At 38.9% G+C, this 15,157-nt stretch overlaps 53 non-coding genes across 53 annotated transcripts; all 53 read right to left on the bottom strand.

Annotated features, from left to right (window-relative positions):
- Window positions 1-139: 139 nt before the first annotated feature.
- trnaq-cug lies at window positions 140-211 on the bottom strand. Its single transcript has one exon. It is a non-coding gene; the product is annotated as a tRNA-Gln (tRNA).
- A 135-nt stretch (window positions 212-346) lies between these two features.
- Window positions 347-419, bottom strand: trnav-aac. The gene has a single exon. It is a non-coding gene; the product is annotated as a tRNA-Val (tRNA).
- A 371-nt stretch (window positions 420-790) lies between these two features.
- trnaq-uug lies at window positions 791-862 on the bottom strand. The gene has a single exon. It is a non-coding gene; the product is annotated as a tRNA-Gln (tRNA).
- Window positions 863-997: 135 nt separating this feature from the next.
- trnav-cac lies at window positions 998-1,070 on the bottom strand. Its single transcript has one exon. It is a non-coding gene; the product is annotated as a tRNA-Val (tRNA).
- A 228-nt stretch (window positions 1,071-1,298) lies between these two features.
- Window positions 1,299-1,370, bottom strand: trnaq-cug. The gene has a single exon. It is a non-coding gene; the product is annotated as a tRNA-Gln (tRNA).
- Window positions 1,371-1,505: 135 nt separating this feature from the next.
- trnav-aac lies at window positions 1,506-1,578 on the bottom strand. Its single transcript has one exon. It is a non-coding gene; the product is annotated as a tRNA-Val (tRNA).
- A 228-nt stretch (window positions 1,579-1,806) lies between these two features.
- trnaq-cug lies at window positions 1,807-1,878 on the bottom strand. The gene has a single exon. It is a non-coding gene; the product is annotated as a tRNA-Gln (tRNA).
- Window positions 1,879-2,013: 135 nt separating this feature from the next.
- trnav-aac lies at window positions 2,014-2,086 on the bottom strand. The gene has a single exon. It is a non-coding gene; the product is annotated as a tRNA-Val (tRNA).
- Window positions 2,087-2,514: 428 nt separating this feature from the next.
- trnav-aac lies at window positions 2,515-2,587 on the bottom strand. Its single transcript has one exon. It is a non-coding gene; the product is annotated as a tRNA-Val (tRNA).
- Window positions 2,588-2,815: 228 nt separating this feature from the next.
- trnaq-cug lies at window positions 2,816-2,887 on the bottom strand. Its single transcript has one exon. It is a non-coding gene; the product is annotated as a tRNA-Gln (tRNA).
- Window positions 2,888-3,022: 135 nt separating this feature from the next.
- On the bottom strand, window positions 3,023-3,095 carry trnav-aac. Its single transcript has one exon. It is a non-coding gene; the product is annotated as a tRNA-Val (tRNA).
- A 371-nt stretch (window positions 3,096-3,466) lies between these two features.
- On the bottom strand, window positions 3,467-3,538 carry trnaq-uug. Its single transcript has one exon. It is a non-coding gene; the product is annotated as a tRNA-Gln (tRNA).
- A 135-nt stretch (window positions 3,539-3,673) lies between these two features.
- trnav-cac lies at window positions 3,674-3,746 on the bottom strand. Its single transcript has one exon. It is a non-coding gene; the product is annotated as a tRNA-Val (tRNA).
- A 228-nt stretch (window positions 3,747-3,974) lies between these two features.
- trnaq-cug lies at window positions 3,975-4,046 on the bottom strand. Its single transcript has one exon. It is a non-coding gene; the product is annotated as a tRNA-Gln (tRNA).
- A 135-nt stretch (window positions 4,047-4,181) lies between these two features.
- On the bottom strand, window positions 4,182-4,254 carry trnav-aac. The gene has a single exon. It is a non-coding gene; the product is annotated as a tRNA-Val (tRNA).
- Window positions 4,255-4,625: 371 nt separating this feature from the next.
- trnaq-uug lies at window positions 4,626-4,697 on the bottom strand. The gene has a single exon. It is a non-coding gene; the product is annotated as a tRNA-Gln (tRNA).
- Window positions 4,698-4,832: 135 nt separating this feature from the next.
- trnav-cac lies at window positions 4,833-4,905 on the bottom strand. Its single transcript has one exon. It is a non-coding gene; the product is annotated as a tRNA-Val (tRNA).
- A 228-nt stretch (window positions 4,906-5,133) lies between these two features.
- Window positions 5,134-5,205, bottom strand: trnaq-cug. The gene has a single exon. It is a non-coding gene; the product is annotated as a tRNA-Gln (tRNA).
- Window positions 5,206-5,340: 135 nt separating this feature from the next.
- trnav-aac lies at window positions 5,341-5,413 on the bottom strand. Its single transcript has one exon. It is a non-coding gene; the product is annotated as a tRNA-Val (tRNA).
- Window positions 5,414-5,784: 371 nt separating this feature from the next.
- Window positions 5,785-5,856, bottom strand: trnaq-uug. Its single transcript has one exon. It is a non-coding gene; the product is annotated as a tRNA-Gln (tRNA).
- A 135-nt stretch (window positions 5,857-5,991) lies between these two features.
- On the bottom strand, window positions 5,992-6,064 carry trnav-cac. Its single transcript has one exon. It is a non-coding gene; the product is annotated as a tRNA-Val (tRNA).
- Window positions 6,065-6,292: 228 nt separating this feature from the next.
- trnaq-cug lies at window positions 6,293-6,364 on the bottom strand. Its single transcript has one exon. It is a non-coding gene; the product is annotated as a tRNA-Gln (tRNA).
- Window positions 6,365-6,499: 135 nt separating this feature from the next.
- trnav-aac lies at window positions 6,500-6,572 on the bottom strand. Its single transcript has one exon. It is a non-coding gene; the product is annotated as a tRNA-Val (tRNA).
- Window positions 6,573-6,943: 371 nt separating this feature from the next.
- On the bottom strand, window positions 6,944-7,015 carry trnaq-uug. The gene has a single exon. It is a non-coding gene; the product is annotated as a tRNA-Gln (tRNA).
- A 135-nt stretch (window positions 7,016-7,150) lies between these two features.
- trnav-aac lies at window positions 7,151-7,223 on the bottom strand. The gene has a single exon. It is a non-coding gene; the product is annotated as a tRNA-Val (tRNA).
- A 371-nt stretch (window positions 7,224-7,594) lies between these two features.
- Window positions 7,595-7,666, bottom strand: trnaq-uug. The gene has a single exon. It is a non-coding gene; the product is annotated as a tRNA-Gln (tRNA).
- Window positions 7,667-7,801: 135 nt separating this feature from the next.
- trnav-cac lies at window positions 7,802-7,874 on the bottom strand. Its single transcript has one exon. It is a non-coding gene; the product is annotated as a tRNA-Val (tRNA).
- Window positions 7,875-8,102: 228 nt separating this feature from the next.
- trnaq-cug lies at window positions 8,103-8,174 on the bottom strand. The gene has a single exon. It is a non-coding gene; the product is annotated as a tRNA-Gln (tRNA).
- A 135-nt stretch (window positions 8,175-8,309) lies between these two features.
- Window positions 8,310-8,382, bottom strand: trnav-aac. The gene has a single exon. It is a non-coding gene; the product is annotated as a tRNA-Val (tRNA).
- Window positions 8,383-8,753: 371 nt separating this feature from the next.
- trnaq-uug lies at window positions 8,754-8,825 on the bottom strand. The gene has a single exon. It is a non-coding gene; the product is annotated as a tRNA-Gln (tRNA).
- A 135-nt stretch (window positions 8,826-8,960) lies between these two features.
- Window positions 8,961-9,033, bottom strand: trnav-aac. Its single transcript has one exon. It is a non-coding gene; the product is annotated as a tRNA-Val (tRNA).
- A 379-nt stretch (window positions 9,034-9,412) lies between these two features.
- On the bottom strand, window positions 9,413-9,484 carry trnaq-uug. Its single transcript has one exon. It is a non-coding gene; the product is annotated as a tRNA-Gln (tRNA).
- A 135-nt stretch (window positions 9,485-9,619) lies between these two features.
- trnav-cac lies at window positions 9,620-9,692 on the bottom strand. Its single transcript has one exon. It is a non-coding gene; the product is annotated as a tRNA-Val (tRNA).
- Window positions 9,693-9,920: 228 nt separating this feature from the next.
- On the bottom strand, window positions 9,921-9,992 carry trnaq-cug. Its single transcript has one exon. It is a non-coding gene; the product is annotated as a tRNA-Gln (tRNA).
- Window positions 9,993-10,127: 135 nt separating this feature from the next.
- On the bottom strand, window positions 10,128-10,200 carry trnav-aac. Its single transcript has one exon. It is a non-coding gene; the product is annotated as a tRNA-Val (tRNA).
- Window positions 10,201-10,428: 228 nt separating this feature from the next.
- On the bottom strand, window positions 10,429-10,500 carry trnaq-cug. The gene has a single exon. It is a non-coding gene; the product is annotated as a tRNA-Gln (tRNA).
- Window positions 10,501-10,635: 135 nt separating this feature from the next.
- trnav-aac lies at window positions 10,636-10,708 on the bottom strand. Its single transcript has one exon. It is a non-coding gene; the product is annotated as a tRNA-Val (tRNA).
- Window positions 10,709-10,936: 228 nt separating this feature from the next.
- Window positions 10,937-11,008, bottom strand: trnaq-cug. The gene has a single exon. It is a non-coding gene; the product is annotated as a tRNA-Gln (tRNA).
- Window positions 11,009-11,143: 135 nt separating this feature from the next.
- Window positions 11,144-11,216, bottom strand: trnav-aac. The gene has a single exon. It is a non-coding gene; the product is annotated as a tRNA-Val (tRNA).
- Window positions 11,217-11,444: 228 nt separating this feature from the next.
- trnaq-cug lies at window positions 11,445-11,516 on the bottom strand. Its single transcript has one exon. It is a non-coding gene; the product is annotated as a tRNA-Gln (tRNA).
- A 135-nt stretch (window positions 11,517-11,651) lies between these two features.
- Window positions 11,652-11,724, bottom strand: trnav-aac. The gene has a single exon. It is a non-coding gene; the product is annotated as a tRNA-Val (tRNA).
- A 379-nt stretch (window positions 11,725-12,103) lies between these two features.
- trnaq-uug lies at window positions 12,104-12,175 on the bottom strand. The gene has a single exon. It is a non-coding gene; the product is annotated as a tRNA-Gln (tRNA).
- A 135-nt stretch (window positions 12,176-12,310) lies between these two features.
- Window positions 12,311-12,383, bottom strand: trnav-cac. Its single transcript has one exon. It is a non-coding gene; the product is annotated as a tRNA-Val (tRNA).
- A 228-nt stretch (window positions 12,384-12,611) lies between these two features.
- trnaq-cug lies at window positions 12,612-12,683 on the bottom strand. Its single transcript has one exon. It is a non-coding gene; the product is annotated as a tRNA-Gln (tRNA).
- A 135-nt stretch (window positions 12,684-12,818) lies between these two features.
- Window positions 12,819-12,891, bottom strand: trnav-aac. Its single transcript has one exon. It is a non-coding gene; the product is annotated as a tRNA-Val (tRNA).
- A 228-nt stretch (window positions 12,892-13,119) lies between these two features.
- Window positions 13,120-13,191, bottom strand: trnaq-cug. The gene has a single exon. It is a non-coding gene; the product is annotated as a tRNA-Gln (tRNA).
- Window positions 13,192-13,326: 135 nt separating this feature from the next.
- trnav-aac lies at window positions 13,327-13,399 on the bottom strand. The gene has a single exon. It is a non-coding gene; the product is annotated as a tRNA-Val (tRNA).
- A 228-nt stretch (window positions 13,400-13,627) lies between these two features.
- Window positions 13,628-13,699, bottom strand: trnaq-cug. The gene has a single exon. It is a non-coding gene; the product is annotated as a tRNA-Gln (tRNA).
- A 135-nt stretch (window positions 13,700-13,834) lies between these two features.
- On the bottom strand, window positions 13,835-13,907 carry trnav-aac. Its single transcript has one exon. It is a non-coding gene; the product is annotated as a tRNA-Val (tRNA).
- Window positions 13,908-14,135: 228 nt separating this feature from the next.
- Window positions 14,136-14,207, bottom strand: trnaq-cug. Its single transcript has one exon. It is a non-coding gene; the product is annotated as a tRNA-Gln (tRNA).
- A 135-nt stretch (window positions 14,208-14,342) lies between these two features.
- On the bottom strand, window positions 14,343-14,415 carry trnav-aac. The gene has a single exon. It is a non-coding gene; the product is annotated as a tRNA-Val (tRNA).
- A 228-nt stretch (window positions 14,416-14,643) lies between these two features.
- On the bottom strand, window positions 14,644-14,715 carry trnaq-cug. The gene has a single exon. It is a non-coding gene; the product is annotated as a tRNA-Gln (tRNA).
- A 135-nt stretch (window positions 14,716-14,850) lies between these two features.
- trnav-aac lies at window positions 14,851-14,923 on the bottom strand. Its single transcript has one exon. It is a non-coding gene; the product is annotated as a tRNA-Val (tRNA).
- Window positions 14,924-15,157: the final 234 nt, after the last annotated feature.

Genomic DNA, 15,157 nt, shown 5'->3' with positions numbered 1-15,157 from the left:
TACCACAGATCCTCTCAGAGACCCCAGTATGTTGGTGAGAAATCGGGCAGACGTATACTTGCGCCAAATTTCACATTGTAGTCCATTAACTTGCCCTGAAATGAAAAGATATATTGATGAAATTAGGAGAAAAGACAAAAGGTTCTACTGAGACTTGAACTCAGATTGCTGGAGTCAGAGTCCAGAGTGCTAACCATTACACCATAGAACCTTCAAGTGTCAATTAAGGAGTAGTAGACTTGATTTTAACGATACCTGCATTACAGTTGATTACCATATAATCCTTCACATTACAGGAAGACTTGATGTCTCACTACACATTGTGAAAAGCATAACCTACAAGGTCTGTTTCTGTCTGGTTTCGAACCAGAGACCTTTTGCGTGTTAAGCAAACGTGATAATCACTACACTACAGAAACACTTTCTCTCTGAAGAGTTCCGGGTAGAGGGTTCAAAATCTGTTAAACAATAATGTCATCGATGTGCATGGAACAATGTCAAATAGTTATACCACAGATCCTCTCAGAGACTCCAGTATGTTGGTGAACAAACGGGCAGACTTATACTTGTGACAAATTTCACAATGTTGTCCATAGACTAATCTTGGAATGAAAATTTGTTCTTGCCTAATATCATCGATGGGCATGATACAATGTCAAATAGTTATACCACAGATCCTCTCAGAGAGCACAGTATGTTGGTGAAAAAGCGGGCAGCCTTATACTTGTGTTAAATTTCACATTATAGTCCATTAACTTGCCTTGAAATGAAAAGATATATTGAAGATTTAAGGTTCTACTGAGACTTGAACACAGATCTCTGGATTCAAAGCCCAGAGTGCTAACCATTACACCATAGAACCATCACATGTCAATGAAAGAGCGGTACACTTGATTTCAAAGATCCCTTCATTAAAGTCGGTTGCAATATAATGATTCACATAACAGGAAGGCTTGATGTGTAACTACACATTGTGAAGAGCATAACCCACAAAAGCTGTTTCTGTCTGGTTTCGAACCAGAGACCTTTTGCGTGTGAAGCAAACGTGATAACCACTACACTACAGAAACTCTTTCTCTTTGAGTACTTCCCAGTAGAGGGTCCAAAATTTGTCTAAGAATAAAGTCATCGCTACGCATGATACAATGTCAAATAGTTATACCACAGATCCTCTCAGAGACCCCAGTATGTTGGTGAGAAATCGGGCAGACGTATACTTGCGCCATATTTCACATTGTAGTCCATTAACTTGCCCTGAAATGAAAAGATATATTGATGAAATTAGGAGAAAAGACAAAAGGTTCTACTGAGACTTGAACTCAGATTGCTGGAGTCAGAGTCCAGAGTGCTAACCATTACACCATAGAACCTTCAAGTGGCATTTAAGGAGTAGTAGACTTGATATTAACAATACCTGCATTACAGTTGATTGCCATATAATCCTTCACATTACAGGAAGACTTGATGTCTCACTACACATTGTGAAAAGCATAACCTACAAGGTCTGTTTCTGTCTGGTTTCGAACCAGAGACCTTTTGCGTGTTAAGCAAACGTGATAACCACTACACTACAGAAACTCTTTCTCTTTGAGTACTTCCCAGTAGAGGGTCCAAAATTTGTCTAAGAATAATGTCATCGCTACGCATGATACAATGTCAAATAGTTATACCACAGATCCTCTCAGAGACCCCAGTATGTTGGTGAGAAATCGGGCAGACGTATACTTGCGCCAAATTTCACATTGTAGTCCATTAACTTGCCCTGAAATGAAAAGATATATTGATGAAATTAGGAGAAAATTCAAAAGGTTCTACTGAGACTTGAACTCAGATTGCTGGAGTCAGAGTCCAGAGTGCTAACCATTACACCATAGAACCTTCAAGTGTCATTTAAGGAGTAGTAGACTTGATTTTAACGATACCTGCATTACAGTTGATTGCCATATAATACTTCACATTACAGGAAGACTTGATGTCTCACTACACATTGTGAAAAGCATAACCTACAAGGTCTGTTTCTGTCTGGTTTCGAACCAGAGACCTTTTGCGTGTTAAGCAAACGTGATAACCACTACACTACAGAAACTCTTTCTCTTTGAGTACTTCCCAGTAGAGGGTCCAAAATTTGTCTAAGAATAATGTCATCGCTACGCATGATACAATGTCAAATAGTTATACCACAGATCCTCTCAGAGACCCCAGTATGTTGGTGAGAAATCGGGCAGACGTATACTTGCGCCAAATTTCACATTGTAGTCCATTAACTTGCCCTGAAATGAAAAGATATATTGATGAAATTAGGAGAAAAGACAAAAGGTTCTACTGAGACTTGAACTCAGATTGCTGGAGTCAGAGTGCTAACCAATACACCATAGAACCTTCAAGCGGCATTTAAGGAGTAGTAGACTTGATTTTAACAATACCTGCATTACAGTTGATTGCCATATAATCCTTCACATTACAGGAAGACTTGATGTCTCACTACACATTGTGAAAAGCATAATCTACAAGGTCTGTTTCTGTCTGGTTTCGAACCAGAGACCTTTTGCGTGTTAAGCAAACGTGATAACCACTACACTACAGAAACTCTTTCTATTTGAGTACTTCCCAGTAGAGGGTCCAAAATTTGTCTAAGAATAATGTCATCGCTACGCATGATACAATGTCAAATAGTTATACCACAGATCCTCTCAGAGACCCCAGTATGTTGGTGAGAAATCGGGCAGACGTATACTTGCGCCAAATTTCACATTGTAGTCCATTAACTTGCCCTGAAATGAAAAGATATATTGATGAAATTAGGAGAAAAGACAAAAGGTTCTACTGAGACTTGAACTCAGATTGCTGGAGTCAGAGTCCAGAGTGCTAACCATTACACCATAGAACCTTCAAGTGTCAATTAAGGAGTAGTAGACTTGATTTTAACGATACCTGCATTACAGTTGATTACCATATAATCCTTCACATTACAGGAAGACTTGATGTCTCACTACACATTGTGAAAAGCATAACCTACAAGGTCTGTTTCTGTCTGGTTTCGAACCAGAGACCTTTTGCGTGTTAAGCAAACGTGATAATCACTACACTACAGAAACACTTTCTCTCTGAAGAGTTCCGGGTAGAGGGTTCAAAATCTGTTAAACAATAATGTCATCGATGTGCATGGAACAATGTCAAATAGTTATACCACAGATCCTCTCAGAGACTCCAGTATGTTGGTGAACAAACGGGCAGACTTATACTTGTGACAAATTTCACAATGTTGTCCATAGACTAATCTTGGAATGAAAATTTGTTCTTGCCTAATATCATCGATGGGCATGATACAATGTCAAATAGTTATACCACAGATCCTCTCAGAGAGCACAGTATGTTGGTGAAAAAGCGGGCAGCCTTATACTTGTGTTAAATTTCACATTATAGTCCATTAACTTGCCTTGAAATGAAAAGATATATTGAAGATTTAAGGTTCTACTGAGACTTGAACACAGATCTCTGGATTCAAAGCCCAGAGTGCTAACCATTACACCATAGAACCATCACATGTCAATGAAAGAGCGGTACACTTGATTTCAAAGATCCCTTCATTAAAGTCGGTTGCAATATAATGATTCACATAACAGGAAGGCTTGATGTGTAACTACACATTGTGAAGAGCATAACCCACAAAAGCTGTTTCTGTCTGGTTTCGAACCAGAGACCTTTTGCGTGTGAAGCAAACGTGATAACCACTACACTACAGAAACTCTTTCTCTTTGAGTACTTCCCAGTAGAGGGTCCAAAATTTGTCTAAGAATAAAGTCATCGCTACGCATGATACAATGTCAAATAGTTATACCACAGATCCTCTCAGAGACCCCAGTATGTTGGTGAGAAATCGGGCAGACGTATACTTGCGCCATATTTCACATTGTAGTCCATTAACTTGCCCTGAAATGAAAAGATATATTGATGAAATTAGGAGAAAAGACAAAAGGTTCTACTGAGACTTGAACTCAGATTGCTGGAGTCAGAGTCCAGAGTGCTAACCATTACACCATAGAACCTTCAAGTGGCATTTAAGGAGTAGTAGACTTGATTTTAACAATACCTGCATTACAGTTGATTGCCATATAATCCTTCACATTACAGGAAGACTTGATGTCTCACTACACATTGTGAAAAGCATAACCTACAAGGTCTGTTTCTGTCTGGTTTCGAACCAGAGACCTTTTGCGTGTTAAGCAAACGTGATAATCACTACACTACAGAAACACTTTCTCTCTGAAGAGTTCCGGGTAGAGGGTTCAAAATCTGTTAAACAATAATGTCATCGATGTGCATGGAACAATGTCAAATAGTTATACCACAGATCCTCTCAGAGACTCCAGTATGTTGGTGAACAAACGGGCAGACTTATACTTGTGACAAATTTCACAATGTTGTCCATAGACTAATCTTGGAATGAAAATTTGTTCTTGCCTAATATCATCGATGGGCATGATACAATGTCAAATAGTTATACCACAGATCCTCTCAGAGAGCACAGTATGTTGGTGAAAAAGCGGGCAGCCTTATACTTGTGTTAAATTTCACATTATAGTCCATTAACTTGCCTTGAAATGAAAAGATATATTGAAGATTTAAGGTTCTACTGAGACTTGAACTCAGATCTCTGGATTCAAAGACCAGAGTGCTAACCATTACACCATAGAACCATCACATGTCAATGAAAGAGCGGTACACTTGATTTCAAAGATCCCTTCATTAAAGTCGGTTGCGATATAATGATTCACATAACAGGAAGGCTTGATGTGTAACTACACATTGTGAAGAGCATAACCCACAAAAGCTGTTTCTGTCTGGTTTCGAACCAGAGACCTTTTGCGTGTGAAGCAAACGTGATAACCACTACACTACAGAAACTCTTTCTCTTTGAGTACTTCCCAGTAGAGGGTCCAAAATTTGTCTAAGAATAATGTCATCGCTACGCATGATACAATGTCAAATAGTTATACCACAGATCCTCTCAGAGACCCCAGTATGTTGGTGAGAAATCGGGCAGACGTATACTTGCGCCATATTTCACATTGTAGTCCATTAACTTGCCCTGAAATGAAAAGATATATTGATGAAATTAGGAGAAAAGACAAAAGGTTCTACTGAGACTTGAACTCAGATTGCTGGAGTCAGAGTCCAGAGTGCTAACCATTACACCATAGAACCTTCAAGTGGCATTTAAGGAGTAGTAGACTTGATTTTAACAATACCTGCATTACAGTTGATTGCCATATAATCCTTCACATTACAGGAAGACTTGATGTCTCACTACACATTGTGAAAAGCATAACCTACAAGGTCTGTTTCTGTCTGGTTTCGAACCAGAGACCTTTTGCGTGTTAAGCAAACGTGATAACCACTACACTACAGAAACTCTTTCTCTTTGAGTACTTCCCAGTAGAGGGTCCAAAATTTGTCTAAGAATAATGTCATCGCTACGCATGATACAATGTCAAATAGTTATACCACAGATCCTCTCAGAGACTCCAGTATGTTGGTGAACAAACGGGCAGACTTATACTTGTGACAAATTTCACAATGTTGTCCATAGACTAATCTTGGAATCAAAATTTGTTCTTGCCTAATATCATCGATGGGCATGATACAATGTCAAATAGTTATACCACAGATCCTCTCAGAGAGCACAGTATGTTGGTGAAAAAGCGGGCAGCCTTATACTTGTGTTAAATTTCACATTATAGTCCATTAACTTGCCTTGAAATGAAAAGATATATTGAAGATTTAAGGTTCTACTGAGACTTGAACACAGATCTCTGGATTCAAAGCCCAGAGTGCTAACCATTACACCATAGAACCATCACATGTCAATGAAAGAGCGGTACACTTGATTTCAAAGATCCCTTCATTAAAGTCGGTTGCGATATAATGATTCACATAACAGGAAGGCTTGATGTGTAACTACACATTGTGAAGAGCATAACCCACAAAAGCTGTTTCTGTCTGGTTTCGAACCAGAGACCTTTTGCGTGTGAAGCAAACGTGATAACCACTACACTACAGAAACTCTTTCTCTTTGAGTACTTCCCAGTAGAGGGTCCAAAATTTGTCTAAGAATAAAGTCATCGCTACGCATGATACAATGTCAAATAGTTATACCACAGATCCTCTCAGAGACCCCAGTATGTTGGTGAGAAATCGGGCAGACGTATACTTGCGCCATATTTCACATTGTAGTCCATTAACTTGCCCTGAAATGAAAAGATATATTGATGAAATTAGGAGAAAAGACAAAAGGTTCTACTGAGACTTGAACTCAGATTGCTGGAGTCAGAGTCCAGAGTGCTAACCATTACACCATAGAACCTTCAAGTGGCATTTAAGGAGTAGTAGACTTGATTTTAACAATACCTGCATTACAGTTGATTGCCATATAATCCTTCACATTACAGGAAGACTTGATGTCTCACTACACATTGTGAAAAGCATAACCTACAAGGTCTGTTTCTGTCTGGTTTCGAACCAGAGACCTTTTGCGTGTTAAGCAAACGTGATAATCACTACACTACAGAAACACTTTCTCTCTGAAGAGTTCCGGGTAGAGGGTTCAAAATCTGTTAAACAATAATGTCATCGATGTGCATGGAACAATGTCAAATAGTTATACCACAGATCCTCTCAGAGACTCCAGTATGTTGGTGAACAAACGGGCAGACTTATACTTGTGACAAATTTCACAATGTTGTCCATAGACTAATCTTGGAATGAAAATTTGTTCTTGCCTAATATCATCGATGGGCATGATACAATGTCAAATAGTTATACCACAGATCCTCTCAGAGAGCACAGTATGTTGGTGAAAAAGCGGGCAGCCTTATACTTGTGTTAAATTTCACATTATAGTCCATTAACTTGCCTTGAAATGAAAAGATATATTGAAGATTTAAGGTTCTACTGAGACTTGAACTCAGATCTCTGGATTCAAAGCCCAGAGTGCTAACCATTACACCATAGAACCATCACATGTCAATGAAAGAGCGGTACACTTGATTTCAAAGATCCCTTCATTAAAGTCGGTTGCGATATAATGATTCACATAACAGGAAGGCCTGATGTGTAACTACACATTGTGAAGAGCATAACCCACAAAAGCTGTTTCTGTCTGGTTTCGAACCAGAGACCTTTTGCGTGTTAAGCAAACGTGATAACCACTACACTACAGAAACTCTTTCTCTTTGAGTACTTCCCAGTAGAGGGTCCAAAATTTGTCTAAGAATAATGTCATCGCTACGCATGATACAATGTCAAATAGTTATACCACAGATCCTCTCAGAGACTCCAGTATGTTGGTGAACAAACGGGCAGACTTATACTTGTGACAAATTTCACAATGTTGTCCATAGACTAATCTTGGAATCAAAATTTGTTCTTGCCTAATATCATCGATGGGCATGATACAATGTCAAATAGTTATACCACAGATCCTCTCAGAGAGCACAGTATGTTGGTGAAAAAGCGGGCAGCCTTATACTTGTGTTAAATTTCACATTATAGTCCATTAACTTGCCTTGAAATGAAAAGATATATTGAAGATTTAAGGTTCTACTGAGACTTGAACACAGATCTCTGGATTCAAAGCCCAGAGTGCTAACCATTACACCATAGAACCATCACTTGTCAATGAAAGAGCGGTACACTTGATTTCAAAGATCCCTTCATTAAAGTCGGTTGCGATATAATGATTCACATAACAGGAAGGCTTGATGTGTAACTACACATTGTGAAGAGCATAACCCACAAAAGCTGTTTCTGTCTGGTTTCGAACCAGAGACCTTTTGCGTGTGAAGCAAACGTGATAACCACTACACTACAGAAACTCTTTCTCTTTGAGTACTTCCCAGTAGAGGGTCCAAAATTTGTCTAAGAATAAAGTCATCGCTACGCATGATACAATGTCAAATAGTTATACCACAGATCCTCTCAGAGACCCCAGTATGTTGGTGAGAAATCGGGCAGACGTATACTTGCGCCATATTTCACATTGTAGTCCATTAACTTGCCCTGAAATGAAAAGATATATTGATGAAATTAGGAGAAAAGACAAAAGGTTCTACTGAGACTTGAACTCAGATTGCTGGAGTCAGAGTCCAGAGTGCTAACCATTACACCATAGAACCTTCAAGTGGCATTTAAGGAGTAGTAGACTTGATTTTAACAATACCTGCATTACAGTTGATTGCCATATAATCCTTCACATTACAGGAAGACTTGATGTCTCACTACACATTGTGAAAAGCATAACCTACAAGGTCTGTTTCTGTCTGGTTTCGAACCAGAGACCTTTTGCGTGTTAAGCAAACGTGATAATCACTACACTACAGAAACACTTTCTCTCTGAAGAGTTCCGGGTAGAGGGTTCAAAATCTGTTAAACAATAATGTCATCGATGTGCATGGAACAATGTCAAATAGTTATACCACAGATCCTCTCAGAGACTCCAGTATGTTGGTGAACAAACGGGCAGACTTATACTTGTGACAAATTTCACAATGTTGTCCATAGACTAATCTTGGAATGAAAATTTGTTCTTGCCTAATATCATCGATGGGCATGATACAATGTCAAATAGTTATACCACAGATCCTCTCAGAGAGCACAGTATGTTGGTGAAAAAGCGGGCAGCCTTATACTTGTGTTAAATTTCACATTATAGTCCATTAACTTGCCTTGAAATGAAAAGATATATTGAAGATTTAAGGTTCTACTGAGACTTGAACTCAGATCTCTGGATTCAAAGCCCAGAGTGCTAACCATTACACCATAGAACCATCACATGTCAATGAAAGAGCGGTACACTTGATTTCAAAGATCCCTTCATTAAAGTCGGTTGCGATATAATGATTCACATAACAGGAAGGCTTGATGTGTAACTACACATTGTGAAGAGCATAACCCACAAAAGCTGTTTCTGTCTGGTTTCGAACCAGAGACCTTTTGCGTGTTAAGCAAACGTGATAACCACTACACTACAGAAACTCTTTCTCTTTGAGTACTTCCCAGTAGAGGGTCCAAAATTTGTCTAAGAATAATGTCATCGCTACGCATGATACAATGTCAAATAGTTATACCACAGATCCTCTCAGAGACTCCAGTATGTTGGTGAACAAACGGGCAGACTTATACTTGTGACAAATTTCACAATGTTGTCCATAGACTAATCTTGGAATCAAAATTTGTTCTTGCCTAATATCATCGATGGGCATGATACAATGTCAAATAGTTATACCACAGATCCTCTCAGAGAGCACAGTATGTTGGTGAAAAAGCGGGCAGCCTTATACTTGTGTTAAATTTCACATTATAGTCCATTAACTTGCCTTGAAATGAAAAGATATATTGAAGATTTAAGGACATAAGGTTCTACTGAGACTTGAACTCAGATCTCTGGATTCAAAGCCCAGAGTGCTAACCATTACACCATAGAACCATCACATGTCAATGAAGGAGCGGTACACTTGATTTCAAAGATCCCTTCATTAAAGTCGGTTGCGATATAATGATTCACATAACAGGAAGGCTTGATGTGTAACTACACATTGTGAAGAGCATAACCCACAAAAGCTGTTTCTGTCTGGTTTCGAACCAGAGACCTTTTGCGTGTGAAGCAAACGTGATAACCACTACACTACAGAAACTCTTTCTCTTTGAGTACTTCCCAGTAGAGGGTCCAAAATTTGTCTAAGAATAATGTCATCGCTGCGCATGATACAATGTCAAATAGTTATACCACAGATCCTCTCAGAGACCCCAGTATGTTGGTGAGAAATCGGGCAGACGTATACTTGCGCCAAATTTCACATTGTAGTCCATTAACTTGCCCTGAAATGAAAAGATATATTGATGAAATTAGGAGAAAAGACAAAAGATTCTACTGAGACTTGAACTCAGATTGCTGGAGTCAGAGTCCAGAGTGCTAACCAATACACCATAGAACCTTCAAGTGTCAATTAAGGAGTAGTAGACTTGATTTTAACGATACCTGCATTACAGTTGATTACCATATAATCCTTCACATTACAGGAAGACTTGATGTCTCACTACACATTGTGAAAAGCATAACCTACAAGGTGTGTTTCTGTCTGGTTTCGAACCAGAGACCTTTTGCGTGTTAAGCAAACGTGATAACCACTACACTACAGAAACTCTTTCTCTTTGAGTACTTCCCAGTAGAGGGTCCAAAATTTGTCTAAGAATAATGTCATCGCTACGCATGATACAATGTCAAATAGTTATACCACAGATCCTCTCAGAGACCCCAGTATGTTGGTGAGAAATCGGGCAGACGTATACTTGCGCCATATTTCACATTGTAGTCCATTAACTTGCCCTGAAATGAAAAGATATATTGATGAAATTAGGAGAAAAGACAAAAGGTTCTACTGAGACTTGAACTCAGATTGCTGGAGTCAGAGTCCAGAGTGCTAACCATTACACCATAGAACCTTCAAGTGGCATTTAAGGAGTAGTAGACTTGATTTTAACAATACCTGCATTACAGTTGATTGCCATATAATCCTTCACATTACAGGAAGACTTGATGTCTCACTACACATTGTGAAAAGCATAACCTACAAGGTCTGTTTCTGTCTGGTTTCGAACCAGAGACCTTTTGCGTGTTAAGCAAACGTGATAACCACTACACTACAGAAACTCTTTCTCTTTGAGTACTTCCCAGTAGAGGGTCCAAAATTTGTCTAAGAATAATGTCATCGCTACGCATGATACAATGTCAAATAGTTATACCACAGATCCTCTCAGAGACCCCAGTATGTTGGTGAGAAATCGGGCAGACGTATACTTGCGCCATATTTCACATTGTAGTCCATTAACTTGCCCTGAAATGAAAAGATATATTGATGAAATTAGGAGAAAAGACAAAAGGTTCTACTGAGACTTGAACTCAGATTGCTGGAGTCAGAGTCCAGAGTGCTAACCATTACACCATAGAACCTTCAAGTGTCATTTAAGGAGTAGTAGACTTGATTTTAACAATACCTGCATTACAGTTGATTGCCATATAATCCTTCACATTACAGGAAGACTTGATGTCTCACTACACATTGTGAAAAGCATAACCTACAAGGTCTGTTTCTGTCTGGTTTCGAACCAGAGACCTTTTGCGTGTTAAGCAAACGTGATAACCACTACACTACTGAAACTCTTTCTCTTTGAGTACTTCCCAGTAGAGGGTCCAAAATTTGTCTAAGAATAATGTCATCGCTACGCATGATACAATGTCAAATAGTTATACCACAGATCCTCTCAGAGACCCCAGTATGTTGGTGAGAAATCGGGCAGACGTATACTTGCGCCAAATTTCACATTGTAGTCCATTAACTTGCCCTGAAATGAAAAGATATATTGATGAAATTAGGAGAAAATTCAAAAGGTTCTACTGAGACTTGAACTCAGATTGCTGGAGTCAGAGTCCAGAGTGCTAACCATTACACCATAGAACCTTCAAGTGTCATTTAAGGAGTAGTAGACTTGATTTTAACGATACCTGCATTACAGTTGATTGCCATATAATACTTCACATTACAGGAAGACTTGATGTCTCACTACACATTGTGAAAAGCATAACCTACAAGGTCTGTTTCTGTCTGGTTTCGAACCAGAGACCTTTTGCGTGTTAAGCAAACGTGATAACCACTACACTACAGAAACTCTTTCTCTTTGAGTACTTCCCAGTAGAGGGTCCAAAATTTGTCTAAGAATAATGTCATCGCTACGCATGATACAATGTCAAATAGTTATACCACAGATCCTCTCAGAGACTCCAGTATGTTGGTGAACAAACGGGCAGACTTATACTTGTGACAAATTTCACAATGTTGTCCATAGACTAATCTTGGAATCAAAATTTGTTCTTGCCTAATATCATCGATGGGCATGATACAATGTCAAATAGTTATACCACAGATCCTCTCAGAGAGCACAGTATGTTGGTGAAAAAGCGGGCAGCCTTATACTTGTGTTAAATTTCACATTATAGTCCATTAACTTGCCTTGAAATGAAAAGATATATTGAAGATTTAAGGACATAAGGTTCTACTGAGACTTGAACTCAGATCTCTGGATTCAAAGCCCAGAGTGCTAACCATTACACCATAGAACCATCACATGTCAATGAAGGAGCGGTACACTTGATTTCAAAGATCCCTTCATTAAAGTCGGTTGCGATATAATGATTCACATAACAGGAAGGCTTGATGTGTAACTACACATTGTGAAGAGCATAACCCACAAAAGCTGTTTCTGTCTGGTTTCGAACCAGAGACCTTTTGCGTGTGAAGCAAACGTGATAACCACTACACTACAGAAACTCTTTCTCTTTGAGTACTTCCCAGTAGAGGGTCCAAAATTTGTCTAAGAATAATGTCATCGCTGCGCATGATACAATGTCAAATAGTTATACCACAGATCCTCTCAGAGACCCCAGTATGTTGGTGAGAAATCGGGCAGACGTATACTTGCGCCAAATTTCACATTGTAGTCCATTAACTTGCCCTGAAATGAAAAGATATATTGATGAAATTAGGAGAAAAGACAAAAGATTCTACTGAGACTTGAACTCAGATTGCTGGAGTCAGAGTCCAGAGTGCTAACCAATACACCATAGAACCTTCAAGTGTCAATTAAGGAGTAGTAGACTTGATTTTAACGATACCTGCATTACAGTTGATTGCCATATAATCCTTCACATTACAGGAAGACTTGATGTCTCACTACACATTGTGAAAAGCATAACCTACAAGGTCTGTTTCTGTCTGGTTTCGAACCAGAGACCTTTTGCGTGTTAAGCAAACGTGATAACCACTACACTACAGAAACTCTTTCTCTTTGAGTACTTCCCAGTAGAGGGTCCAAAATTTGTCTAAGAATAATGTCATCGCTACGCATGATACAATGTCAAATAGTTATACCACAGATCCTCTCAGAGACCCCAGTATGTTGGTGAGAAATCGGGCAGACGTATACTTGCGCCATATTTCACATTGTAGTCCATTAACTTGCCCTGAAATGAAAAGATATATTGATGAAATTAGGAGAAAAGACAAAAGGTTCTACTGAGACTTGAACTCAGATTGCTGGAGTCAGAGTCCAGAGTGCTAACCATTACACCATAGAACCTTCAAGTGGCATTTAAGGAGTAGTAGACTTGATTTTAACAATACCTGCATTACAGTTGATTGCCATATAATCCTTCACATTACAGGAAGACTTGATGTCTCACTACACATTGTGAAAAGCATAACCTACAAGGTCTGTTTCTGTCTGGTTTCGAACCAGAGACCTTTTGCGTGTTAAGCAAACGTGATAACCACTACACTACAGAAACTCTTTCTCTTTGAGTACTTCCCAGTAGAGGGTCCAAAATTTGTCTAAGAATAATGTCATCGCTACGCATGATACAATGTCAAATAGTTATACCACAGATCCTCTCAGAGACCCCAGTATGTTGGTGAGAAATCGGGCAGACGTATACTTGCGCCATATTTCACATTGTAGTCCATTAACTTGCCCTGAAATGAAAAGATATATTGATGAAATTAGGAGAAAAGACAAAAGGTTCTACTGAGACTTGAACTCAGATTGCTGGAGTCAGAGTCCAGAGTGCTAACCATTACACCATAGAACCTTCAAGTGGCATTTAAGGAGTAGTAGACTTGATTTTAACAATACCTGCATTACAGTTGATTGCCATATAATCCTTCACATTACAGGAAGACTTGATGTCTCACTACACATTGTGAAAAGCATAACCTACAAGGTCTGTTTCTGTCTGGTTTCGAACCAGAGACCTTTTGCGTGTTAAGCAAACGTGATAACCACTACACTACTGAAACTCTTTCTCTTTGAGTACTTCCCAGTAGAGGGTCCAAAATTTGTCTAAGAATAATGTCATCGCTACGCATGATACAATGTCAAATAGTTATACCACAGATCCTCTCAGAGACCCCAGTATGTTGGTGAGAAATCGGGCAGACGTATACTTGCGCCAAATTTCACATTGTAGTCCATTAACTTGCCCTGAAATGAAAAGATATATTGATGAAATTAGGAGAAAATTCAAAAGGTTCTACTGAGACTTGAACTCAGATTGCTGGAGTCAGAGTCCAGAGTGCTAACCATTACACCATAGAACCTTCAAGTGTCATTTAAGGAGTAGTAGACTTGATTTTAACGATACCTGCATTACAGTTGATTGCCATATAATACTTCACATTACAGGAAGACTTGATGTCTCACTACACATTGTGAAAAGCATAACCTACAAGGTCTGTTTCTGTCTGGTTTCGAACCAGAGACCTTTTGCGTGTTAAGCAAACGTGATAACCACTACACTACAGAAACTCTTTCTCTTTGAGTACTTCCCAGTAGAGGGTCCAAAATTTGTCTAAGAATAATGTCATCGCTACGCATGATACAATGTCAAATAGTTATACCACAGATCCTCTCAGAGACCCCAGTATGTTGGTGAGAAATCGGGCAGACGTATACTTGCGCCAAATTTCACATTGTAGTCCATTAACTTGCCCTGAAATGAAAAGATATATTGATGAAATTAGGAGAAAAGACAAAAGATTCTACTGAGACTTGAACTCAGATTGCTGGAGTCAGAGTCCAGAGTGCTAACCAATACACCATAGAACCTTCAAGTGTCAATTAAGGAGTAGTAGACTTGATTTTAACGATACCTGCATTACAGTTGATTACCATATAATCCTTCACATTACAGGAAGACTTGACGTCTCACTACACATTGTGAAAAGCATAACCTACAAGGTCTGTTTCTGTCTGGTTTCGAACCAGAGACCTTTTGCGTGTTAAGCAAACGTGATAATCACTACACTACAGAAACACTTTCTCTCTGAAGAGTTCCGGGTAGAGGGTTCAAAATCTGTTAAACAATAATGTCATCGATGTGCATGGAACAATGTCAAATAGTTATACCACAGATCCTCTCAGAGACTCCAGTATGTTGGTGAACAAACGGGCAGACTTATACTTGTGACAAATTTCACAATGTTGTCCATAGACTAATCTTGGAATGAAAATTTGTTCTTGCCTAATATCATCGATGGGCATGATACAA

This window comes from Xiphophorus maculatus, chromosome 20, assembly GCF_002775205.1.
Source record: "Xiphophorus maculatus strain JP 163 A chromosome 20, X_maculatus-5.0-male, whole genome shotgun sequence".
Lineage (NCBI taxonomy): Eukaryota > Metazoa > Chordata > Actinopteri > Cyprinodontiformes > Poeciliidae > Xiphophorus > Xiphophorus maculatus.
This window is presented reverse-complemented; position numbering and strand designations above follow the sequence as displayed.